Source organism: Neolamprologus brichardi, chromosome 8 (genome assembly GCF_056152115.1).
Source record: "Neolamprologus brichardi isolate AB-2024 chromosome 8, ASM5615211v1, whole genome shotgun sequence".
Classification (NCBI taxonomy): Eukaryota; Metazoa; Chordata; class Actinopteri; order Cichliformes; family Cichlidae; genus Neolamprologus; species Neolamprologus brichardi.
This window is the reverse complement of record NC_142111.1, coordinates 21,083,295-21,110,144: the sequence shown is the minus strand read 5'-3', so window position 1 is coordinate 21,110,144 and position 26,850 is coordinate 21,083,295. Positions and strand designations below refer to the sequence as shown.

The 26,850-nt window shown below is 41.7% G+C and overlaps 1 protein-coding gene across 6 annotated transcripts in view; it reads left to right on the top strand.

Annotated features, from left to right (window-relative positions):
* Nucleotides 1-26,850, top strand: part of tanc2b (tetratricopeptide repeat, ankyrin repeat and coiled-coil containing 2b) — a 169,851-nt gene that overhangs the window by 8,729 nt on the left and 134,272 nt on the right. For 5 of the 6 annotated variants that reach the window (XM_087844792.1, XM_087844791.1, XM_087844790.1 and 2 more), the window contains exon 2: nt 10,729-10,832. The exons of the other annotated variant lie outside the window; for it this stretch is intronic. The gene's annotated coding sequence lies outside the window, so the exon portion shown is untranslated. The remainder of the gene's footprint in view (nt 1-10,728; nt 10,833-26,850) is intronic. 6 annotated transcript variants of the gene reach the window in all.

The following is a 26,850-nucleotide window of genomic DNA, read 5'->3' as shown; positions in this document are numbered from 1 at the left end:
CTGTGTTCATACTCTGCTACGTGTGACGAGTGTTTAACATGGTGGAACCGCTGTGCTTGACAACTACAGAAGCATCTTTTTTTTTATGCTCTGATAAAGATCTTTCATGTCAGTGCTTATCATACATCCGAAAGCACGACAAATAAGGAAAGCATCCTTATTTAAATGCAGTTGGTCTCCACTTAAAGATCAACTTCCTGTGCACCTCTGCATGTCCTGTTGCTGTCCATGGAAGTCTCTTTCTTACCACATGTACATCTGCACAGCGTGGACCTCAAACTCGTCCAGAAAGTAAATATCAACATCTGTGGTAAACATCAAAGTTTAATATTGAAGATTATCTTAGCAGATCAGAACATGGACCCAAGAGTCAGTGGTTGGCCTTGTTGGGTGGATGAATAGGAGCACTAGAGGTGCTTCAGAAGGCACAAAATAACCTTAAAGGGGTGCTTTCAGACACATTTTTATGGGTTGAGTCCTAGAACGTTTTGGGCTTTGATTTGGCTTCTGACCACATTCTACTGCACTTTAGCCCCTGTCTGTACTGCTCTAACTTTAGTAGTATTTAAACGATTTTGTCAACCCCTGTTTAAAGGACAATAGTGGACGTTTATTCTCAAAGCATTTCATGTGACCTTAAATCTCTCAAGAATGAGATTAAGTTGCTGAACCCTGACCTCTGGTGTGCTAAATCAGTTGGTGTACCATGGATATTTTGAGTATTTACACATTCCTGTGAGTTGATGACTTTAGTTTCGTATCAGCAGTAAGCAGGCTATTCTATTGTATTTTCTGGTTTGCCCAGTTTGTGTCACCAAATCCCTATCATTTCTTTCCAGTAAACAAGTCTTCAGGTTTCCAGTCCAGCTTCTGGGTTTCTCTCACTGTCCTACAGTCTGATTCAATATAAAATTGAATGACACAAGGTGTACATTCAGTGGGATTCTTCTATTTTTACTGTCAGATTAAGCAAAAATTGCCTCGACAATTTTTATGAAACCCGGTAGAGCGATGGAGCCTGGGGGGAAAAAGATGCTTATGAATTTCTTTACACACTGGTCTCTGTGGAGGACTGTGTACCATTCATTCCCCCCCCCCCCCCCTTTTTTTTTTCCAGTTATAAATATTGAATATTTTTGACCAATATATAATCAACAGCGATTAGAACAATTGCAGAATGCGAGATCAAAACAAATCCCTAATGATTTTTTTTCTGTGTGCAGCACCAAAGAGTGCCAAAAAAAGAAAATATATTTTTGCTAGTGTATCACAAACCCAGAGGCTTGCCTGGCTTAAGTTGATTAAAAATAGATTACATGCAGCTTGAAACAATGTACATAAGTTTTAAAAAGAAAAAAGAACAAGGCAGTTCTACCTGCTCAACTGAGATCCATCAGCTTGTGTGCAGTAATTGGGGCTTCAATGATACTTGAATGTCAAACTTGTTACTTGGGTTGTTATTTACCCAGGAAAATACTTGTATTACAAGGAAGAAGAGAAAATTAAAGTCAAGTACATACTGGAAGGGTTTCGCAGCAATGTGGCAATCAGAAAGCATACAAGTAAATGATATTCTGTGACTACAAGCAAAGTAACTGTTGCGGTGAGATTGATAAATATCCTGGAAGCAAATACATTAGAGGATTACCCGGCAACCGGAGCCTGGAATGTCCACGAGTGACCAGCCTTGAGCTTCAGAGTGATGTGAAACTATCAAATTGCTTCCAGTGTGTGCCCAGCTTAACTGCTGATCGCTTGCAGACATTCCGGGCTCCCGCTGCCTACGATGGGACATCATGATATTGATGCTGTTCCAGTAATCCAATGGTAATTTTTTGTATCTTTATCGATCTACAGGTTATAGTGGGATAAATCATTGTGATCATTGTCGTCACTTGAACTATGAGGCACTTGATGGTAAAAAAGGTGAATTGTGCAAATTCCAGTAAATAAAGTAGGCTAAACGAAACATTGTTGAACTTGTGGTCATGGTATGTTACGAAGTACAAGTAGAATAAAAATGCATCTGTTTGAGCTTTAATTGAGTACACAGGAAGGCTGGCGCTGGAAACTAAAACCCCACAAAAGCATTTCAAGGTAGTAGTTTGAACTTGTACAGATTTCTGTTGCAATAACTGCATAAAAAATGTTAAAGTACAGTATAAGTTTTCAAAAGAAGCAATTTTGTAGACATAATGCTTGACTGAGTATATTGAATGCACTGCCTTCAAGCAGCAACTGTTGATTGAAGGACTCGTAGCTAAGTGAAGTGGCCCTTTCTCTGCTTACTGTCAGTGTGGAGCCCTGTAATGCTACGTGGCACAGCGTGCAGGCTATTTTTAAGACTCCTTTAAGCTAAACTATTGTATTTTACTGAGACCAACATGGGTAAGCCACACACACTTTGTGAACATGAATTTGAGAAAGGAAAGCACCTGCAGATCAAAAAGATTTTTTCTCAGTTCATGCAAATGTTAGTTTACTGACCACAATCCCTGCAGCTGCATGGGCTTGTCCTTTGCAATGAAAAGTCTCAGCTCTGGCTCTACTGGGGCATGCTTCTACCACTCTGTATTCTTTTTAAAACTTAGAGTAATGTAAGTAGAATGCAAGCTAATCGAACTCTGTATTTAAAGAATCTGTGCTTGTGTGATAAAGCGAAATATTGTGAGTTAACCAATAAATGACCTTCTTTACAGAACGCTGGAGCTCATTTTAATAAAAAGTGGCTTGTTTTCAAGGTAGGGGAGTGGTCTACTGCTTTAGCCTCCAGTCTCCAAAATATGTCCTTGTTCAGGCATGAGGGCTCATTGTGTTAGCAGTCAGGACACACAGTCCCCCCCCTGAGTGTGTCTAAAAATACTCCACGTCACCTCTGCCCCGAACTACACATGGATAAAGAGAAGCTGCATGTGCCTGGATGAGTGAACATGCAAATACACAGCGCGCAGACTGCACTAAATGCATTTCTCTTTGCGTCGAACACTTTACATCGCAACACTCTCAACAATCTGTGCATGTAGCACTGCATGCTGACCTCTGGCATCAACAAGGCAGACCCAGAGGTCTACCACTCACTGGATATTTTCTCTGTTATCCCATCTGGCGCTAACTCCACGTTCAAAGTCAGTCAAATTACCTTTCTTCCCCATTCTGATGCTTGGTTTGAACTTCCTTAGATTATCTTGACCATGTCTATTTGCACCGAGTCTGGGTCATGTGATCGACAAGACTTACTATTTCTGTTCCTGAGCAGCCGAAACCGTACTAACAAAGTGGATAAGCAGATATGCTAATCCTGATATCACACCAATATTGGGCACTATGATCAGTTATTAGATGTCTGTAGAATATGCGATAGCCTAACTAGTTGGACAAGCAAAATCGTTGCTTTTCCCATTTACGTCTCACAGCCACATGTTTCTAATTTTAAGCGATGTGATTTCTGATTGGCAAGATTTAAAGGAAGCACGGCTTACGCAGTTCCTTGATGGCTCTTTATCCAGGGCTGAAAGGACACAGGGAACCAGCCTTCCCTCAAGGTTAGGGTCAGCTACTTTCACAGTGGGCGACAGGAAGCCAGAGAGACTGCCGTCTCTAAACGTCTAATGAGGCTCTAATTGATATCCAGCTGAAAACCCCACAGAGTGTTAATGCCAGTTCCAAGGAAACTATATTATGTATTGTCTTCATTAAGCCAACAAGACACAGAAGGCCTTGAAGCATTCATTTTTAAAGTGGAGTCACAGAGGTAACGACACAGTAGTTGGCTGGTGACACGGTCAGCGTTTCCTGTGAGTCACATTATATATACACTGTGCTTTTTCATGTTTATTTTCAGGCTGGAGAGCCATTAAAAGCTGAGAAAATTAGCAGTAACTCTGCTCATTCATGTTCTTGCTTTGGACTGTCAGTCTTTATGCTTCCTCCACGTGCATGTCTGGTGTGTAGATATGAAAGAGAGGCGGAAACATATTTCACAGGGGGGCTCTACTTTAGCTGCAATATTAGCAACTGAGTAATATTTCTTCACCCACCCTTTTATGAGATGTAACTGCGGTAATGAGATGAATTCTAAGAAAGGGGCTAATCCTGGGCAATGCTTTAAGCCAGCTGCCTAACCACATCCCATTCGCCATGCTGTGGAGGCTCCAGCTCTTCTGCCAGGACAGCTTACAGACTGTGTTTGCTTAAACGTTTCATTCATCTTGATTAACGCTGCATAAGATGAAGCTCAAAATAGCTGTTGCAGACTTTTCAAGCTTTGCTGAGTGTAGACCAGCAGATGGCATGTGTTTGTTTAGGAGGTTCGTAGCATTTTAAACTCGATGTCTCTTAATTGAGCGTGATTCGATAAAGGCATGAAACATTGTCATTCGAGCGTGTACCTCCAACTCAAAGTGCAGCACACCTGCCGAGCTGCTGTTCAGATGTTCTATTTTTGTTTCCTGTGATAAAACGTTAAGCACATAAGCAGCTGATTTCTTAAGTAGGTGCTGGAGGTGTTTGTGTTGTTTTACAGCTTATACTTGTATATCTAGTTTTGGCTCTTCTGACAAAGCAGTCCAAAACCTTTGTGCTTGGATGGCATAAAGTGCTTTTAAGCCTCTCTCTGATTGCTCCCCACAAGGCAGCATTAGCGACATGTTTTAATGAGCTGAAATCTCGACACAAGAGGCACCATTTCTCATTTTGGGCCTGGGAATAAAGGTCATCTGTGCTTAAAGGATGCTGAAGAAGGTGAGTGTTGGAAAGAGTGCTGCACCAGTTTAGGATTAAAGGCCAGACTGTCACTTTAGAAATTGCATTTTGGTCGTGGAAAAGTAATGGGGGGGAAAAGCAACTGTGCAGCACTTACACATCCATTTCAGGGGAAATGCCTTGTTGTCTTCTGATGAGAGTAGATTTATGTTAGAAGTTGTGGATAAAAGACTAATGGGCCTGACTTGCAGTAGGCAGCAGCATCGTCTCTGATGCTTTTTATTTTTGCAGTATGGTGGGTGAGAGCAGGTGATGAAGTACTTTTGGATACAAAGCCTATGTGGTCATGTTGGATTTTTGTACCTATAAATCACCTGCACGTTGCACCTACAAGAGCTCTTTGGCAACACCGAGAGCTGGTTTGGAACTCTGCACTAATTGAGTCAACAGCGTTGGCGACTTTTATGCACCTCAGTGGCTTTATGTGGCTGAATAAGTGGTTCCTAAATGTTTCCACTGTGCGCTTGCACCTGATCGTGAAATATCTAGAAGGGAAGAAATTTCACAGACTGACTTGTTACAACTGTACCACATTAGAATTCACCAAGGTCTTTTAAACACTGACCAGTGGTAGCAAAAGTTGAAAAGTGTTGGTTAAATTTATGCAGATGGTGGACGGGTGTAACTGCTATGTGGACAGGTGTCCTGTGTTCATTAACCCTTTAAGACCTACCATAGAACCAAGTCCGCCAGAGCTTATATTATATTTTTATATGCTGTAGTGCCATTTGTGGGAGCATTTCAAGTTGATATACATCAATACAACCATTATAGCCCAAATTTTAATAATATGTCTGCATTAAGTGCATAGTAATTACATAACTTGCAAAAAAGTGCAATAAACTACAAAAAAATTGAAAATCGTTTGTGTTTTTTTAACATATATTTCTAGTTAGAGAAATTTAAGAGGCTTATCCCTCAAAACTACATACAAAAAGTTGCACAAACTAGTTTCCCACCACAGGAAATTTATTTTAAGTGTCTTCATAGTTTTATTTTTGAAATACACCAATCTTCCTATACTGCAGGAAAAACAAAAATAAATATTATAATGCAAATTTGCAAAAAAAACAGCATATACATCAAAATAAACTATTTCCAGCAGTGCAATATGTGTCCTAAGCATCCCAGAAACGACACATAAAGTCATAAAGTTAAAAACACCAGTATAGGCTCATAAGGCACAGATGGTAAAAAACTACATTTCCACAAAATCATGTCACTTCCGGTTTTGTGCAGGTCATGGCGGACATGCGATAGTTCGCGCTGATGAACTAGGAAGTGTTACAAATAGCTGATTGGATCGGCAAAGCATGTTTCTGGAATATTATGTTTTTGTTGCTGCAAGTGCTTTTTATGCAGTTTTTTGCAAAGCTGTACATGGAAGGAAACTGTGACCTAGGACAAGCTGATGGCATAAGATGTAAGTACAACTCCTCTGGTTTCATATGCAAAAACAATTATTGCGCTTGCTTACGTGGTTGCAGTGCTACCGGGATTTAAAAATAGTTAAGCAAAATGGAGCGTGCCCGCTCTGACCCGCTTTAAAGGGTTAAGTTCATTATGCACAGCAGCATGTAAGCTGAGGAGGCTGCATGCTGTGCGGTAACAGTGTTTCCTAACAGTGTTTGCTAATGACATGACCAAGGTTTGCAAAGATGCCACTCTAGAAGCAGAAGACACTCAGCAGCCATCTTGATAACCTCTTCAGGCAGTTATTTCATGTAAACAGGACCAAGGCTATCTAAATGAATGGAGAGAATTCCCTAAGTTTAATTCCAAGAAAAGATTTTAGTTATTTTGGCCCAAAATGAGGTTTAAAACACCTCTTGCCCATTGCAGGTAAACTTCTGCTATACTTATGCAAGGTTTGATAACATTGCAGCTTTACTTACACTTAGATTTAATTACACTTACTTACATCATATAATGAGTAGATTTGCTCATATGTTTCCTGGTTCAGCTCTTGATTGGCTCTTTGTGAACAACAAGTGATAAAGTGGGACACCCTGAATACCTTTACTGAATGCTACTGCAGTTTTCCAGCTGCCAGCGACCTTTCGCTTGACAAGTGAAAGGTCGCTCGGTCGATTCCAGCCAGAGACACAAATCCCTGTGGGGTTTATGTCAGGATGGGCGTCTTGCATCAAACTCTGCCAAATCAAACAGGTGGAGCTACCTGCTGCGGTGACCCCTAGTGGCAAGGGAGCAGCCAAAAATAGCTTCCTGATACCGTGCATCTCACCTATAACGGATTGAAAAAATTCTTTTGTTATTTTTAAAAAGTTTGTTTGTTTCTATTTCTAAAACTAATTTGAATTTCATTGCCTCTTATGTGACCTGAGTCGGGGGCATAAAATTAATAACTGTACCAAGTTTACTCTAAATTAGTCTACAGCGTGTAATTAAAGAGCCCACCATATTAGTTTGCATTGCTTATTCTCTCCATCACCTGTCTTGATTGTTTTTTACTCATTTTAATTGGTGATTTATTTAAATATTTGTAAGTGATGTTAGGTTATCATGTGTTTTATGTCCTAGAAATCTCAGAAATAGAAAATGCGATCAGGGCCAAACGACCCTACTCTCTGAGCGTGTAGCTGCAGGCGAGTTTGTTTGAGTACCCGTTTCTCAAATTGGACAGAACAGTGCTTTCTTCATGATGTTAGCTTGAAAAGGCATAAATGAAGTGCTAGCCTTTACACAGAGGCATTTGTATTACATGAAAGCTGAAACACTCATGGCCTTTGAGGAGGAGATGAGAGGGAAAGCTTAAATGCCTTATTTATCAGTGAAATGGGGACTTAGTGTGTTGGTCACATAATTTGTTTTGATCTTATTTCTTGGCCTGTTCGGCTAATAGCACAGAAGCCCAGCAGACAAAAGAGAATTTACTTTTTATTCTGCCAGATGATTAGGATTTCTGTGGATGTTTTTTCATTTTGTGCACCAGGCTTAGCCGCAACAATCCGTATCTTTCTAAACCAGACAAGCAGCACAGGGACGTGTTTCGCCCTTCTTTCTCTTCTAATCATCATCTGCTGGGGGGCAGCTGCCCAAACAATGTGACCCTTCTGGATTGGAGTGACAAGGGGAGTGGCTTTCTATGGCTTCTGCTAGCTCTCTCTAACCCCGAACCATTAGCTGTATTTCTGCAGACTTGCATACGCACTAAACTCGCATAACCAGATCTCTTTGGAAATGTTATGTCAGATAAATTCACAGTAAGAAAAATTGCGGTTAAAAAAAAATAGTGTTTGATAGAGGAGATGATATTTTATTTAAAGATCACGATGTGGGCTCTCACAGACATTTCATGTTTGCTTTCAATTAAAAAAGTCAAATGTTACCCCAAGCATAGCATCACAGACGTTATTTAGATTTCCCCTTTAAGCCTGCAAATCCCAGAACAAAAATATTTCTAAGCGTCTAACTCAGAATGATGGAGTTATTCTTACTGCCTCTCATGATTCCTGCTGTAATTTATTTAGACTTTTGGTTTGCTCAGCTTAATTAATGTGTTGGCAAGTTGGTGTAAAACCGATTAAGTCTTATAAAGTGTCCCCTACAGAGAGCAATGTGCAAACTATAATTAGAAAATGGGGGGAAAAAGTATTCAAACTCTGCGTGACACCCTTGAGAAAACTTGATTACTGTGTTGCCGTATTCTTTTCTTTTGTGCAGAAATGACCTTCTGTTTCTTTTTCTTGGTTGATGTGAGCGATTTATCTACATTGACTCTGGAGGATGGCGGGAGGGAGACGTGAGAGTTGAAATGGGGACTTCAGAAAGCTTGAATGAATATATTAAAACACACTGGAAGCTTTTAGGGAAATATTTGTTTTACAAAAACTGGTGCAAGTAATGTCCTCTCTCCAAAAGTGTGTGCTAGTTAAGTTGCTATTGAATATGATTCCATGTAGCTTTTTTGGTACAGTGCACATCCCATGTATAAACTGTGAGCATTTCTGCTGTGTTGCATTTGCCGCATGTGACAACCCCACCCCCGACTTTCTGTCTTCTCACTGCTGTTGTCTTAATATAAAAAGTCCCCGAAAATCTCTATGGGCCAGTGCAACTTTAAATTGGTTTTATTATGCCTTTCCTTATTTTCTGTCCTATATATACTGATGTAATGGTGGGTGCTCAGATTAATCATGATCAGTGTTTCTAATGAGGTCAGGATATGCACAACTAAGCCCTGTAAGCTAATAGCATAGGCTTCAAGCTGCTCTAAATGTTTGGTTTCTGACAGGTTTTTTATACTCTTGGCTTCATATGGCATCAATTTCAACTCTGAGCATCTCTGGCACACAGAAAACGTGTATTTTCCAGCCAGCTTTAAGAGTTTCCTAGAGGTTGGTGTAAGTGAAATTGGTGAAAAAATACAGGGGAGTTCCAAAAACCTCCTTTCTTTGGTCACCCATGGTGCATGGATGACACTAGTGTTCGCAAACACTCATTAACCAATCACCAAACAGTAGAGAAACTTTAAAAAGCAGGAAAAAAAAAACAAAACACAAAGCAGGAAATGGAGAAAGTTCACCTTCAAAGTAAAGGTGTAGCAGTAAGGCATAACTTAAACAGTTTCACTACCTCATAGGGTGTAGTTGGTGTTTACAGACAAGTATAGTTCCATGCAAACTATAGGTCACTGTGTCAATCTGCTTAGCAACCAAAGTAATTGTGAGGTTTACGTGTGCGGCAACATATATCTCTTTGTAACCAGTTTCGTTTACGAACGGCAAACAACCTCTTGTAACCACTCACCAGCTGCTCAGGGAATACAGCTTTTCCCATAGCAACTGGTGCTCACAGAGGGGTCATTAAACCGGTCTTTAGGCCTGCGTTGCTGGAAGCTGGGTAGATGATATCACAGTAGCATTCAGCAACTGATCGCAACTGGTTGGGGAGTACTCATTTTTCCCTAGCGACAGACGGTTGTTAGGCGGTTGCCAGGTGGTCAGTTTTTTGTTGTTTTTGTTTTTTTTGTTTGTTTTTTAATGGCCACTAGGGGGAAATACCTGAGGTTGCAAAAACACCTCTGGATGCTCATTTTAGATCATGTTAAGGGAAGAAAAAGTTAACATTTGCGAAATTTGGCTACGCTGAGTGTTTAAAATGATTATCCAAGGCATTATGAATGTTTTGTCCTCAGTTTCTCTCTCATGTCTTCTCTATGCTTGACACTCCCAAATGTGGTCCACCTTTTTCATGCTGTCTCGGGTTAAAGGGTTGGGGGGGGGGGGGGGGGGTTTGAGAGGCTGCACCAAGTCCCCGTTAGAGATGCATAAGTATTATTTTAAACTGTGAATCATGCAGGGATACTTTTGTAGAGTGTAAAATAAAAATATGAAGTTGGAATGAGCTCAGTGGGTCCTCTGTAGCTAATAAATGCTGGGGACGCAGTATGTGATGTAATGTAATGTTACCACTGGGTGGCCTGTGTGTATTAAAGATGTTAATTTAAATGCTCGACACTGGGAGCAGCCAAACAATAGCCGTTCACATTTACATCTCTCCGGTTCCCACTCATTTTCGTGTTAATCACATGGCTGCTAACATCACCCACACAGATATTTCAGTCCCTCTCTCCCCCGTCCTTAACTCAACATCTAATGACATAATCAGACTTTCGGTCAGACTACTTAGAGCCTCTACATCACAACTTTCAAAGCAGTACTTTATGTCATAGTCCACCCTCTGTGGAATATGACAACTGTCTGCTGTCCCAGTCCGCCCTAACAATCAGCCCTTGTAGCCCCGAAAGCTGTTTGTGTTCTCTGTTGGAAAAAGATCCACAGCAGAGTGAACAGTGACAGGTCAGGCTGTTCACTCTGTGGACTTGCCACTCCACTGAGTCGGATGTCAAATAGTGTCTGCTGTTTCTCTTGTGTGTCAATACAAGGCCCTTTCAGTTCATTGCTCACCTTAAAGTGTTTTATTTCACTGTTATTGCCTTTGTAGAGAGCTGCTGGGTGTCCCCTCTGGAGAGGGTTTGGGACTGTGGTTCAGCCCAGCGAAATGTAGCGCCTCGCTGCCCTCAAAGCCGGATTTGTTGTCTGCTCATGGTGAGTCTTCTTAAGTTTCACGGCACAGGAACCGGTGTGTAGCTGGGACCTTTTTACACCTACAGATGCACCACAGAAAAGTCCTGAGGTATAGGAACACTCACAGAACAGTAGATATGTTGTTAAGCTTGCAATGTGTAAGTAGGCCACAAAATGAGAACAAAAACTGTCCTGTAATTATAAAGCCGAAAGCTTTTGTTAGTATACAGAGCATGCTTCTTAATAAAAAAGGACTGTGGCCTCAAAAAACAGGAATTTGTTTTCCCCATTTGTTTACTCTGTTGTGGTATTGCCATGGGGGAGGTCTTTATCAGGAGGAAAAGCTGTAAAACTACTAAGTAAATAAATTATTAAAAGTTCAAAATGTATGCCCTCCTTCACATTTTCCCAAACTGTCCTGTGGGCCAGATTGTAGACCTTTGTTTGACACCCTTGGTTTAGAGGGCTATTCAATTCAATTCAATTCAATTTTATTTATATAGCGCCAAATCACAACAAAAGTCGCCTCAAGGCGCTTCATAGATACAGAGAAAAACCCAACAATCATATGACCCCCTATGAGCAAGCACTTTGGCGACAGTGGGAAGGAAAAACTCCCTTTTAACAGGAAGAAACCTCCGGCAGAACCAGGCTCAGGGAGGGGCGGCCATCTGCTGCGACCGGTTGGGGTGAGAGAAGGAAGACAGGATAAAAGACATGCTGTGGAAGAGAGACAGAGATTAATAACAGATATGATTCAATGCAGAGAGGTCTATTAACACATAGTGAGTGAGAAAGGTGACTGGAAAGGAAAAACTCAATGCATCATGGGAATCCCCCGGCAGCCTACGTCTATTGCAGCATAACTAAGGGAGGATTCAGGGTCACCTGGTCCAGCCCTAACTATATGCTTTAGCAAAAAGGAAAGTTTTAAGCCTAATCTTAAAAGTAGAGATAGTGTCTGTCTCCCGAATCCAAACTGGAAGCTGGTTCCACAGAAGAGGGGCCTGAAAACTGAAGGCTCTCCCTCCCATTCTACTTTTAAATACTCTACAACTGGGAGTTATCAGCTTGCTTGTTTAAGTGGAACTATATTTCAAGCTGCTATATACGGGATGCTAATTCTAGCAAATTGTTTCTTTCAAATTTGTATTATTTAAAGATTTTGTAGTTGAACATGGAGACGGGAGTTGGGAATGTGAGTTAACTCGGGGAAACTCCGTCAACAGGAAATAAATGCATGAAACATAGAGCCTGCTTCTTTTTCACTGTGGATTTCCATAGTCCATACGGTAGAGGTGCTGTCTTCTCTTGAAGAAGCTGTCTGTCAAAAATAGTCTTATTTTTCAGAAGTGTCCCGGGCACTGATCGATGCTCCGGCTTGAGGCCATATGTAATTACTTTGAGACCAGCCAGCCATGAAATTGTTGTTTGGGTCTGAAATGGATCCAAAGTCAGAGCAAGACCTTCTGGTGTTGTCACAGTCAGAAAAACTATAACCCACACAGCAGCATGAGGATGTGGTGCGATAATTTCGAGGGCCGGTAAGGAGTTACGAAAATGCGTAATTTGTCAGCGACCTCTGCAGTCTTATTACCAGGACGAAGTGTTGTCTCATCCACGTGCGTTTTGTCCGTAGTCCGTTTCGATGTTCAAGTGTGCGCCTGAAGACAAATGACTTCTGTCAGCTGTTAAAGTGGGTTCAGGAGCTCCCAGGCTGCAGAGAGGTATGTAGAGCGACAGTCACTGGCTCACATGTATGCAGCTGTGGCCTGCAAGATGTGAGCAGGCAAATGGAGTGGAAGAGTAGTCCCATTAAACCCTGGCTCTCCTCTGAGAAAGAGGCTAACAGCTCTGAACGCTGGCCTCTCGCTCCCTTGCAGAAAGTGCTGACACAAATTTTTGTCTGACTAAAATGCCTTCTGACCGCATGACACTGGCTCTTTTCTTTTTCCTCAGAGATTCCTCGGCTGTAAAGCTGGGACTGTACAAAAGGGACACAGTCTGCGGGTGCTGTTTAGGAGCTGGCGTAAATTATAATCATAAACTGCAAAGGTCTGAATTACTCACATTTTAGCGCGTGAAGGAATTTCTTTGTTTGAGCGGTTGATTTGATTTATATGCGTAAATCTTTTAGATTTCTCCTCTTCTGGACGCCCATCTTGGTAAACAAGTCAAAAACGCACAAATCTCGGGGCTTGGACCAGAGGAAGGCTGCTTTGTGCCCCTTTGGCCATCAGCGCGGACCTGTCAGTTTGTGATTGACGTTGCGTGGCGGCTCCCGCGTTGGTCACTGGTGCGAAGATGCAGAAATATGACAACATCTCCGGGCGCATAAAATGCTGGCTTCTAGTGCTTCAATTGTGCATGTCATCCAAAGTGATGTGGTGCTAACCCTCTGGAAACTGTAGGCGTTGGTGGTTTGCACTATATTCTAGTAGCTTCAGTAGTTTTCTATAAGCCTCAGCTCATTTTTACAGTAAAGGAACTGCATTTATAGACTTGCTCACTATAGTATTAGTCATATTTTGACCAGTCACATGCTTCAGGCAATAAATGTCTGCTCGGTGCTCGAGGGGACAATGATGAGAATGATCTGTGTTGTCAAGCTGGTGAAGGGAATCTGCTTGGTCTCCAGTGGGTTGTGTGGGTGGTTAGCTACAGCCCACAGCTACTGAAAGAGAGCTGTGTCAAATCTGACACACTGAAAGCCACAAACGCCAACGCTAGGAGCCAGTTGTGAAGCAAACCAATTTAGTTGCAAGATAAATTCTGTGTAAGTTTAGGGAGAGCTGCCCTCACTGGCTTGATCTTGTTTTTTTTGCTTTTTGTTTTTTTCCCTCCAGTTTGTAAGTCCAGAATGGTTTGGATTTGGGTCGTGTTTGTACTTGTAGTCAAAAATCCATTCAAGATTATGAGCAGATAATACCAGGGATTATTTTCCAAGTAGCTTGAATGTTCAGGGGATATGTTTCCTCCAGCTTGAACATTGCTTTGACTTGAGTATAACACAGAAACCACAGACCTCGGTTGCCAAATAGTCAAGGAATGAAAGAATAAAATGCCTTTCTGGCTGCTGTGAATGGGCTGGTGCATGTCTGTCTTTTTGTTAATGAAAAACAGTCAGAAATTCCTTAACACAAAACCTACCTTACTTCTCATTACATTCTTGACTTTCCTGATGAGTTTATGATGTTGATCATTAGTCTTATACACTAGTTTGTAAATTATCAACCTGTTTAGATACCCATCAGTGCAGCTAACATTCTGCATAGTGCCATATATTTTCCTTAGGATTTCAGTCAGATCCACCACTTCCATGTGACTTCCTGGATGAGTGACGTTTCTGGCACTGAAAACGCTACGTCCAGATGAACAGAATCAACTTTTTGGGATTTACTTACCTGGATGATTGAGCATGCATCAAGACTTGCATCATGCCATGATCAAATTGCATATCTTGAGGCATTAAAACAGAAGTCTAAAAACCAATAAGTGCTGTGACGGTGGATCTGCAGCCTGCACAGCCCATAGGATGGTGGCTTAGTTCTCAGCACTGTTCCCTGGGTTCAAACTGGGGCAGTTCTCTGTGTGGAGTTCGTGTGTGCTCTCTGTTTTTGCATGTGTATCCTCTGGGAGCTCCTGTTCCCTGGGGTGCTACACGGTGGCTGTACACTGCTCCTAATACTTTGGATGGATTTAATGTTTAGGTTTCCCTATGAAAATAGATAAAGGATAACTCGCCCTCTATCTTACCTCTGTGCTTGGGACAGCTCTAGCTTAGTCATGCTTGCCAGCTAATGCCGTTGATAGTTAAGCAGGAAGCTGGTGAGGGATTACATAATTGTCTCTGCATAGGTTATTTCAGCTGAAAAGCAGAGGAACGATCCTGGCTGAAAAACACACTTGTAAGAAATCTCATCCTCTCTTTCATTTACCTTGTGGACTGGTTAAGAAAAACAACAGTATCGTTTTTTTGTTAGACTCTATTGTCTGCACTGCTGGTCTGGCAAGAAGGGGGGGGGGGGGGGGGGAGTGTCTGCTGACTTGGATGCTGTTAGCTACAGTGTACTGTAATTGTCATGCAGCTCATTGAAGCATTTTAGGCCAATGGCTTTGAAGCTGGACACATTGATTAACTCTGGACTCTGTGGTTTGAGGTGGGAGGGAGCTGCATTGGCTTTGAGCAATGAATTGCTCATTCGGGGGGCGGGGGCATTTTGGAAGTTGTACATGAAAGGGCTTTTTATTCTTATGTCCTGTGAGGATTTCTGTTTTTGGGTTTTCAGTAGAGCGTACATGTATTTTTGCAAGACCAAGCATACATATATTGACATTTTTGTCATCCGGAGTCCTATGATGGACAGAGTGCTATCATGGTAACGGGTAAATGAATTATCGTTGGTTATATTTCTCAGTAGAAAAAATATTTTTTGTTATGAAAGAACGTGCAGTACTGAGTCTTACTTTGAAATTATTATCTTCCATGGTAGCAGTGGCAAAGGGAAAATCCAGATTAGAGTTGCTAAAAGCCTTCATTTTAACAGCTGACGTAGTCCGCTTAAAGCCGTATCATTAAGCATCATAATGCTGCCCGGCTTCCAGTGGTCTCAACAGTGACCACAGTGAACTAGCCAGGCTCCAACACAGGAAATGAAGGACGGAGAATTCAATTTGTGCTAATGTACGGTTTGAGAAATAACATGGCGTGAACAGCATGAAAGCAAATGTGCATTGTAGTCTAGACTGAGCTGTACCACAGTTTCCTTAACATTTTTTTCTCATTTCAATTCATGCATAATAATTATGAGGAGGGGGGGGGGGGGGGGTCATAAACTCCTACCCTGTGAATCATAATCTTTTCAGTCAGTGGCCCAAGTCCACCTCAATTTGAACTGTGTAGTTTGTTGTATTGTGTTTGGACGTAGTGGACTTTTTCTTGTAAATGATGCTGTTGAGGGGTGTAGTTGGACCAAAGTTTTAAGAATATGCAAACTATGTCGACATTTCATGCGAAACCTCATCATCATTGCCAAGTCAATCATGGTTTATCTTCATCACAGTGTTTAGCAGATGTAATGAGTGCATGGGATTGCCAATATTTCTTAGACGCAGAGGTAAACAGAGACATCCGGTTATCATCTGGGCTGTTGGGGGAACTCTTTTAAAGTGAGTTTCCTTTGGGACCATTCATGCACAGGTTTGCTCAAAATCCGCTCCTCCCCTCTCATCTATGCCAGCCATCTTTGACAGCTGGGCTCAGCTAACAGCTGCTGCCCCTCCCCCAGAATCGAACGTGTTAAACAACAAAAAGAGTTGGCGGCAACTGTGCTTTGTAGGAGAGCAAATTATCTTGTAGATGCACAGAGTGTGTGTGGTCCCTCTTGGACGGGGTTGCAAGGTGTAGATTGACCTTTTTTAAATGTATTACACTTTCATTCTCAGTGTCTTTCAGTGGGGAGTTTGGTAGGATTTGATAAGTAAAGCAAAGCATTTTTGGAAAGAAAAAGATTCCCCTGTGTAGGAGAGAAAAACATCCGGTCGTAAGAGATTTCCAAACTTCTGTGATCTTCACGTAGCCAAAGCTTATCTTCTCGGTGAAACACGGGACTTCTTATGTTATCCACCAACACAACTTCCATATATGTGGCAGTTACTTTGTGGAACAAGTGTCCGTTGTTGAGGCTATTCTCTTTTTGGCAGTCTTCCTTTGTAAAGTTCAGAAACGAAACTTCCTTGTGAGGCTGTAAAACAGCTTGTGATTTTTTTTTTTTGATGAACGGAGCTAAGATTACGCTTTCACATTCCTGCAACACCAAGCAAAATCACTACCGCTGTAGTAAAATGATGCAAATGGGGAGTATTATTTACTCAAGCATAATAAAGGTTTTTTTGTTCATAAAAAGGTCATACATAGCATAACACAGACTATTTAATTTTGTTTTATTTATACATTGGCAATTCTCACTAATTTCCTTTACTGTACAAGGACTAATTATGTTCAGATTATATTTGTAGTGATGCTTATTTCAGCCAGGAACAAACCCTGTTTTTATTCTGATCTTGAGGAGATAAATGTGATGGATATCATTGTGATTTATGCAAAGGGACATTTTTCTACGTCTTCACCAGTTTGTGATCTGAAATTAATTTAAGGGTTGGGATTGGTTTAGGCAAACATGCAGGCAGTTTTATTTCCTCTGTAGCGGCTCCACTGGCTACTACATAAGCTTGACTGCTAAGTGTGCTCTTTTGTATCACCTTTTAAACTTAGGTTATACAAGGTGCTTCAACAGCCCACACAGCAATGCAAGGTGCTTGTCTTCTTCTGAGGCACTTGACTTTGGTCCAGCAGGTCATTAGTGGCCCTAGTTTCCTTTAGATGACTACACTGGAAGGGTTAGGGGGTCAGCAATGCTCCTCGAGGACCTTCCAGCCTTCCTCCCCTCACATATGATGACAGCCATAGGGGATGGAGAGCACACGAGAAAAAACGCACGGGACAATAAATGACTGCAAATGCATTAGAGATCCTCACACTGAAATAGCAACAGGGAACAGAAATTATGTATTAAATGTGTTATTTTATTCCCCCCCGACCACAGAATCCCACCTGGCTTTTTAAATTAATTTTTGGGGCATTTTTTAAAAGCCTTTGTTGGACAGTTGGAAGCAGACAGGAGAATGAGGAGAGAGCGCAGGAAATGGTTCGTAGCAGAATCAAACTCAGGCCCCTGCAGCCTATTGGCATATGGATTACCTGCTCAACCAAGTGAGCTATAGTGGTGCCCCACGATTGCACTTTTTAAACACATGGTTCTCAAAGAGGGGCCAGGGAACCTCAAGCTGTCTGCAACCCAATGGCAAGGGATGCTTTAAAAAAATAGTTATAAAAATTGTGCTCTAATATTTAAAACAGTACATGATTATAGATGGAGACCATTTATGCTTAGCCAATAGAAAACGTGATGCACAACAAATTATATTAAGTATGTTTAATTGATTTATGGATTATGAGGGAGTCCCTGAAAAATGTCCATAAGGTCCCCAAAAACCTAGAACTGGACCCAGTGTGGACAGTTTGTGTAAGGCTGGTGCAGTGTGTCTCCAGATGAACCTTTTTCTTTTTCTGAGGTTGGCAAGGCCTACATCAGCGTGCTAATGTGGAATGCTAAGGCGTGGTGAAAGATTTGTGACTTTGAGCAGAGAGGACGGATTGGAGGCGACGCTACATGGTTCCATCTACATGAGATTTCTGCACCCTCAGCTTGTAGGGAATCACATGTCCACATTCAGAGACATTCATAGGTTATTGACCGCTGATGGCTGTTCAGCAGACCTCATGCAGGGACAATGCTGTATTCGCATTAATAATACAGTGCCTCATTTTCAATTAAACAGAGTGAAAAAGGCTTTTTCTTGTGCGTGAAAGCTCATTAATTTCCACAGCACATCCTCATCAACCCAACAGTCTGAATGACTAAAGACAAATAATCGTGACGCCACAAGAAAACAATCAGTCATTTAATGAAATCACTTGCTGTATAAGTGTCTTTCAATTAAAGCTCCTTAAGTGAAAATGACATGCGTGACTGCCAACGTGTATGAAAGTGTTCATAAATAAAATATGTCCAATTTTCTTTGAAGCCTGGATCGTTTTTCTGTGCGAGTGTGGGAGTAAACCACAGATCCGTCTTCCCGAGCCACCAGACGTGATTGACACATGGTGATGGCGGCCGGGATCTAACAGACATTTATTGGTAGTCATCAGATTGCCACCAGGGGTCAGGGGCTAGCCAACGTGCTAATTGGGTCTTGGTTTGCCGTGTCTGCACTTTCAATCAAACGTCAGTCCAACCCGTGACAGCGATCTGGCCGTGGGATGAACTGGAAGAGCAAGTAATTTAAGATGTTTTCTTTCCCTCCCACACCTCCTTCTGTCCTTTTGTACTCTCTGCTCAAAGCTAGATTTATAGTTACAAATGGCAACCTTGAAGGCACCATTACCCTTGTGAAGCCCACTAATGCCTTTTTTTGTGGTGGTATATAGATGGCTCAGGACTTAACAATCTGGAGGATAAAAAGTATTAAGTTAACTTAAATTTTAAGTCGGCAATAAAGCTACATATTTTGTTGCTGATTACATAAAAAGGAGACCATGTCCCTGCAATCTGACACTGGCTGTTTAATCACAGTCGTTTGCAGGTTGACTGCAAATGCATCTCCTGTAGAAACTGTCTGCGGATGACATGAAAGGTGATTAGAGAGAGGTGCTGCTAATTCGCAGTGGACAAAAAGTTCTTCACAGAGTGAACATGAACGTGGTGGTGGCATACATGATGATACAAAAGTGGAACAATGCATAATTCATCAGGAAAAGTATTCCTCTCCGAGCACAGTCTCTGCTTCAGTGGAGCCCCGTTTATATCCACGCCAGTGTAATTTGCAGACTTATTTCCCCAGACGTGAACAAAACAGAGGCTGTTGTCAACAATCACTTTTGACAATTGGATCTGTTTTTCTGCCTTATTTATGAGTGGATAAGCTCAGTAAATGGGAGAAAGTAATTTTGCCAGCACCAAATGTCATCGTGAGTACCCCTTTGACACACCTAAACGACTCTCTCTGTCTCTCTTCTTCTGTTGTGTTAAATGGCCTTTCCTTATTGATCGGTTCTGTTCTTGTCCTGTGGTTTTGAAACCATACCCTTGTCCTGAAGCTCTGATAAAATTCTCTCTCTATACCCCTGGGACATGTTGAATACCACACATGGACGGTCTGTGGGTTTTCCTGACGTCACAGGCACTATCTGCGGATGCCAAAAATAAAGATGGACACTTAATTTTACCTTCGTTGTCAGGTTTCTCTTCTCCTTCAAAGTCAGGGATGACTAATTTTGGTCTTTGTCATCTCATACAGCACTCAGTGGAGGTTTTTGTGTCATGGTGTAAATGAATCAGCACTGCATCCCCAAGAAATTATGCACATATTGGAGTGTTTCATACCCCATAGTTAATATCCGGTGCCTCACGCAGCATGGCAGATGTAGTGGGGTAATATTCAGTACTTCTTTCTTGTGTTTTTTAAAGTAAGGATGAAATTAATTTGGAACTTTTATCTTAATGTTTGCCTTTGTTGAAGTTCTGAATTTTTACTTAATTTTACTTTCATTTCATGGTTGACTGTAATTGGCTAATTGCATCAAGTGGAGCACAGTCATTGACTGTATATAGAAGATGGATGTGAGTGTGGGGTCTTGACATGAACGTGCCTTAACACTAGAACTGATGACATTTCTCTGTGTCCTCTAAGTCTTCCACAGCAGATAGATAGATGTAGATATAGAGATATGTATATATAAAGATGTGTATATAGAGATATAGATGGAGATATGGAGATATAGATGTAGATATGGAGATATGTATATATAAAGATGTGTATATGGAGATATAGATGGAGATATGGAGATATAGATGGAGATATGGAGATATAGATGGAGATATGGAGATATAGATGGAGATATGGAGATATAGATGGAGATATAGATGGAGATATGGAGATATAGATGGAGATATAGAGATATAGATAGAGATATAGATGGAGATATAGAGAGAGCTATAGATATATAGAGAGAGCTATAGAGATATAGGGAGAGATATAGAGAGAGCTATAGAGATATAGAGAGAGCTATAGAGATATAGAGAGATATATGAGACTGCTTAAAATATACGGTCAAAGCTTTAATGTGTTGTCTGCAGTGCATTTCAGCCTCAGTCATCTCTGTGTGTGTCCAAGGGTTCACTTTGAAGTGAATAGAGAAGAAACACAGCAGCTTTATTGGATAAGACCAAAGTTTTTTTCAGATGAAGACCTTTGTAACTCTGCGGATTCATGAAGGAAGCCAGTAAGCCCCCTCGTGCCTTTACTCCACTTAGGAACCATGCTAAGCCTATCAACCAGTAAGCCGCACTTCATACACAAGAGCCTAAGGCAAGGAAGCCCAACACTATCTGGCTCTGGTACGCAGTGATACAAAGTTACTACAAGGCCTCCGGCTAAGTGACATGTTGTCAAGCTTTTTAGGAAAATGAATTTAATTTGGATGCACACATCAACTTGAAATAGGAGTCGTACTCGGTTGTTTAGCGCTTCCCTTGAAGTGGCCAAATCAACACATTTGGGTATCATTTGAAGCCTGCTCATGTCAGGCAGAAGGAGCTGACAGCAAAGAGGGAAGCAGGGTTACTTAATTCTGTGTGAAACCAGCTTCGGGCTGGCACTGGAACCATGTGACAGCTGAGCCAGGACACGATGTGTGGGAATGTTATTAGAAGTTATCCTAGCCATTTTGTGCTTTCATTTAAAAGGCCTTTAAAAGAGTATTCACACTTCTTTGGTAAGGTTTTGTTTTCTTTTACAACACTGAGTCACTGGGAATATATTTAATGGAAGGACCTTGGCATAGGTTATAAAACATCAGCTACCTTAAGGGCTTTTTTCAATAAGTGCACTTTTTTGTGTGTATTTTAGTCATAAGCTCAGCCTACTTAATTATTAGTACAAACCAGTTGGCACAGTGAAACTTGCAGCTGTTAATCGGTGTAAAATGAAGCCTTTACTGTGATTTTTGTTTTGAAAAACATGAAATGTCAGGGATGAATGCTTTTTGTACACAATACAGTCGGTTTTATATAACTGCCTTCACAAAAATCAACATTTACTTAATCTGTTGTGCTGTTGCTGCATGGAGTGTAATTACATCAATGGCTCCATCTTTCAAATGTCACTTGAAGCACCATGAAGATCCCAGTCTGATGTAAATCCAAGCCGTGATTAACAGGGAGATGAGGAATGAATGCGAGCCGGGGACGGTACAGCACTCAGCCGATTTAATTCTTACAATTTAATTTGAGCGCCTGCACAGAGCAGAGACACCGACTGAGTTTTAAACGCTTCCATCTTAATGCAAATGTGCACTTCTGCCAATGTTGATTACCTGCCTTCAGCGGCTGTCTGCAGAATGACCTTCTGTCCTCATGTCACGACTCTATTTGCTCCTTTAAGCTGCCTGTCAAACATCGAAACATTCTTCTTCCCGAAGCTCCGGTGTGTTTGTTTGAGCATGATTAAGGAGCCACGGGCATACAAATGGATTTATGCAAAACCAAAGTTTTCTGTGCATTCTACAAGATAGATGATTGACACATCAGTGTCATATGTCAGGAACAAAGATGAAAGCCTATTATTTAGATTAGGTTTAGACGTTTCATTTCATTAATACATCTCATATCACCCATGCTCAGTCATTTCAATGCATGTGTTGCAGTAGCAGCACTCCGAAATGGCCAGCAGGTGTAGCAGTGAGGTCTCTGAATGAAGAGACAGGATGAAGAAGAGAAGAGGAGGGAGGACTGGAAGCTGCAGTCAGTGGGATTAATTGAACTGTCTCATTTAACCACCATTAATCTGTTTCTCCAGGCAAATACCATATTTAACTCCGTCTTTGACCTTTTAGCATCATCTAGTGTCATTTGCAGCGGAAATGGTAAAGATTTAAGAATGCACGCTTATGTATTTAACCTTATTAGCTTGCCTAAGTCTTTACATCAGAGTAGTCCCATTACCCTTAGCGTCACAATTAGGAAAATCCCACGAAGCTCATTCCTCCTCCATCATCGCTTCCTTTCTACCCGCTCTCTGCAAAGGTCTGGTCACACCGCTGCTCAGCCACTCAGTTGTCTGTTATTGTTCACAGGAGCGACCACAGAGAAGCGAGGTAGCATTAAGTAGCGCCTTCACAACCTTTTAAAATCAGAGCTCTGCTGCTGTCACTTTGATGTCTGCCGAGAAAAATGCTTTTTCATTTATCACTGACAAATACCTACTTCTGCACTGTCCACCTGTTAAAGAGATTACAAAGAAGGCATGCAAGTGAACTTTAAAAAACTCCAGCTCCGAGAAAATAAATAGGGTCTGCGATTTATTTCCATCCTCGGTGTGGCTAGGGGAATTTTCCACACCTGCCTACGGAGCTAACAGTATTTCATCCCATTATTTGATCTTGCCCAAACACCTTCTAAAACAAACGGGAAAATAAAAAGCATTGGATTATGTTCTCCTTCATGTGGCTCTCTTTGACTCTGATAAAGGTTGACAAGCTATTTCAGTCGCTTCCTTTTGAATGGATTTGAACACGAGAGCAAAAGAGGCTTTAGCTGGTTTCAAATGAGCATAGGTTTGGTAACGAAACTGTGTGACAGTTGGCCTGCGTGAGGGCTTCTGTTTCCCCGGCGGGACATGACACAACCAAAGCACATGATAACTCACATGGCTATATGTGGGCTGTGTAAATGGTAAAATGGACTGCGCATGACTACTCAAAGCACTTCACTCTACAAGCCACATTCACACATTGATCCATATTCTAAACATTCAGGGCTTTTTCTGTTGCATACTTGCATGCTGATGGATGGATCGGGGGCAGAGGGGTGGACCTGCTGGGACCCACAGCTTGAGAAGAGAGAAATGTCTCTCATATGCAAATATCTCCACTCAAATGAGCTGAAATTGGAGCCAAATATTGTTGCTCCACTTGTATAACGGGTTGAAGCCACAGGCCAGAGTACAGTCATGTAATTTGCTAGTGGAGAGTAGATCACTGAGTATCTGTAAGTCTTAGAGCCTTCAAAAAGCACTCAGTTTAGTTATAAAAAGCTTTAAGGGTCTTTTAAAAGTTTTTTATTTCATTCACAAAGGAGGCTCTTCAACTTTTTTTTCCCTTTTAATCCAGTTTCAACTGGAACCTTGTAACTATTTTGCAACAGTAGCTGGGAAGCTTAATGACTTATCATAGGCACCAAGTTCACCTGTACAGTTGTCACAAAGGGGGGAATGACCAGGCTTTTTTTTTAGAGGAGAGGGTTTTAACATAAGCATCTATGGGGATTGACTCGCTATTGGAGGCAGCCTCAGCTTATTCATTGGTGCTGAAGATTGCCACTTGACGATTACACTAAATTTGTCATTTTGTGAAGTATCCGGAAATTTAAATGGTTTTACTTTTAGATCATTGTTCACTTGTAAGAGTAAATGGCTTTCAACTTGATACACTTCTGACGCTGTTAGATGAGAAGCTTTCAGACTTCACATTGTCCACAACAGGCTTCATAACCGTCTCATCCGTGACTGATCAAAGCTTCTGTGGTGCATTTTGATACAGATATCACCGCCTCCCCCCTAAAGCATTGAGTGCGAGGGCATTAATCTAGATTAATAAATAATCTATCGCTGGGCAGGAGTGAAACTTCGTTACCAGCAACCTTAAATGGTTTCTGCATTGCCTTGTGGAACTCTCACCTTGTGTGCCGGGCTCTGACACTTCCCCTTATTGATATCAGCGTGATTTATGAATCTCTGCTCCCCTGGCCATCCTCAAACTGGAGATGGGAGGATGATTTATCCCTGTCTGGTGCTGCAGGGCGTCTACTGCTGGCGAGATAAGGGAGGAGTATCTGACTAAACGAGCTTTCAGCCTGAGTAGTTTCATTCCTTTTTGTTTTTGTGTGTGAATGTTTTCCTCTCCTGTTTTAATGAACAAGTCCATCTGCTGGGTGCCACCATCTTCACCTTACTTCTTCTCCGTGGACCTTGAGAGCAAAAGATAAAGCGGAAGAACCCAGTCGATTGTGGGTGACTCGGCTTCGATTGTACAGCTTTCATAGGATAAATATTCTGAATGCATGTTTTCTCTTTGTTTGATTAGGGCCTGACATTTGTGTTTCCCAGTCAGAACTCCGGATTGTACTATAATTGCTTGAAGCTGAGGTCCTCGGCGCGGTCGCCGGTTGTCATTCTCAGACTGTTTTCTTCACTGTGCTTTGTCCACTAAAATATTTTCTCCTCTTGGCGGAGCAAAATTGAGTCGTATTTCTTTCACGGATGACTCCTAATTACCTATATTTAGGACAAGTCTTATTATACATTTAAGAAGAAAATTGGATTTTACCCTAAAATTTTCCGCTCATTCGCATATCTGAAAGATTTAGTCCGATTGGGTAGCACCAAAAACCTGTGCTTTTTCTTTTAAACGACACAATTTCCATCCATTTCAGTTGAAATCCTCCCTCTGCTCTGTGTCTGATGTAACGTCTGTGTTACAGGTAATCGCAGTAAGAGCTCTCCCCCAGGAAACAAGTGTCCTCACTAATTCTATGATTGTGTCTGTGTTGCTTCCTCTTCAGTGAGTTTTAATTTGAAGGCCACGGTAACAAGAGATAAATCCTATTGGACGCCCTGCAATGCTGGCCTTTGCCATCACTGGCCCCATTAAAGGATACTTTATTGATTGTAAATAGGCTTTGTAATTAATGGAGGGTCACGGCGGTTCTCAGGCTCAGAGGAACGTCTGCACCTGCTGCTAGTAGGATTTCTTTTATGTGTAAAAAATTTAGATGGCGCTTGGTGATTAAAAATGTAATCCATTCCACAGGAAAGTTGCTTTATGAGGGGCCCAAGTTAATCCTCTAATAATAATAACTCTGGTTTCTCAAGATTATGCCATGACCAAGTAATTCCTCGAGCTAGGCTTATAGATAAACCTACATATTTAAATAATTAGGCCGGTAATGTGGTGCCCACTTTACCTGCCTGGCTCAAAAGGCACATTAGAGACCCGCTCTGTAGAGGCCCAATCCAGCCTTTGATATTCCTGCTTCCAATTGGACTCCTCCGTGCCTGTATTTTATATTTAATCAGAACAAACAAGTGTGCTGCTCGTGGTGACCGGAGCAGATGAAAGTGGCTCGTTGTGCAGGCACGGTGAATGTGCCTTTAAGTGGTTTTTAACGCACAGGAGGAGCATTACGCCTGAGCTGTGGAGGATCCTGAGATGGGCTGCATCCGCTTACGCACATTATCTGTGAAAGCATGCTGCTTCTTGGCTTCCCTTCACAAAGGCCGGTACACAGGGTCAGAGAGAGTGGGAATGAGAGATGTGTATGCTTACACCCTCAGATGAAACGTTGCTTCAGCTGTGTATATGGGTACATTTTTGTCCGTGTGCGCTCGTCTCTGTTTGGCAACCCGCGTGTGTGTGCGTGCGTGCGTGCATGTGTGTGTGCTTGGTTGCCTACTCAGTATGCTGTCTTCTAAGATTCCAAACATTGATTGCCTCCTCTAGATACAGACAGCAATATCTCTCCCTATATTCTCCTTTGGCAGTTTGTAGAGTGCTATAGTTTTGCCTGGTTACCTCCCAGTTATACATATGGAAACACATTTCAAGGCTATACTGTAAAGCCCTCTGTATTTCATCCCTGCTGCATTGTGAGCAGCTGACATAAAGCTCCAGTATACTTACTGAGTCATGGCTTTTTGAGATTCTGATTTAGCATTATAATCACAGAATGCCTTCTGGCCTGTAAGCTAGCTGAACCAGACATAATAAGCTGTTCCCTGCTCATATTTTATGCTGAGGTGAAGTACTGGTGAGTTGCATGAATACTAGCATTGAAGCCCCCGTGCAGGCCCTCTTATATCTGTAGAGATATGGGTGCATGCCAATAGATCTGACCTGCTGCCACCTTACACTCTCTTATCACTGTCTACATCTTGTCATGCGGGAGCATGTGATTCATACCAATGAGTGGTTTCTATTCTGAGGGAAGGGCTTGCATGGTTCTACATGACAAAGAAAAACACACACTCCTCAGTGCTGTTTGGTCTATTTAGACTAGCAAACGGTGTCTTCTCGACAACATCTCCTAGTGAATGAGTCAGATCTCAGGGCCTCTAAGAGAAATATATACATCTCTTTGTTGATGGTAATTAACAGTGTGAAAAGAGCTTTTATTAAGCAAGACTGGACTCTAAAAATCTGGATTATTCCAGTCAGCCCACACTAAGATGTAGCTATCGGTGGTATGTGTCACTGCTCAGTCACCTTGAACCAACAGTGCTGCTTTTGACGTGACTAATGCTTTTCATCTATCCCTCTGGTAGGTGTAAGGATCACTTGTGTCACTGCATTATAAAGCAGCTG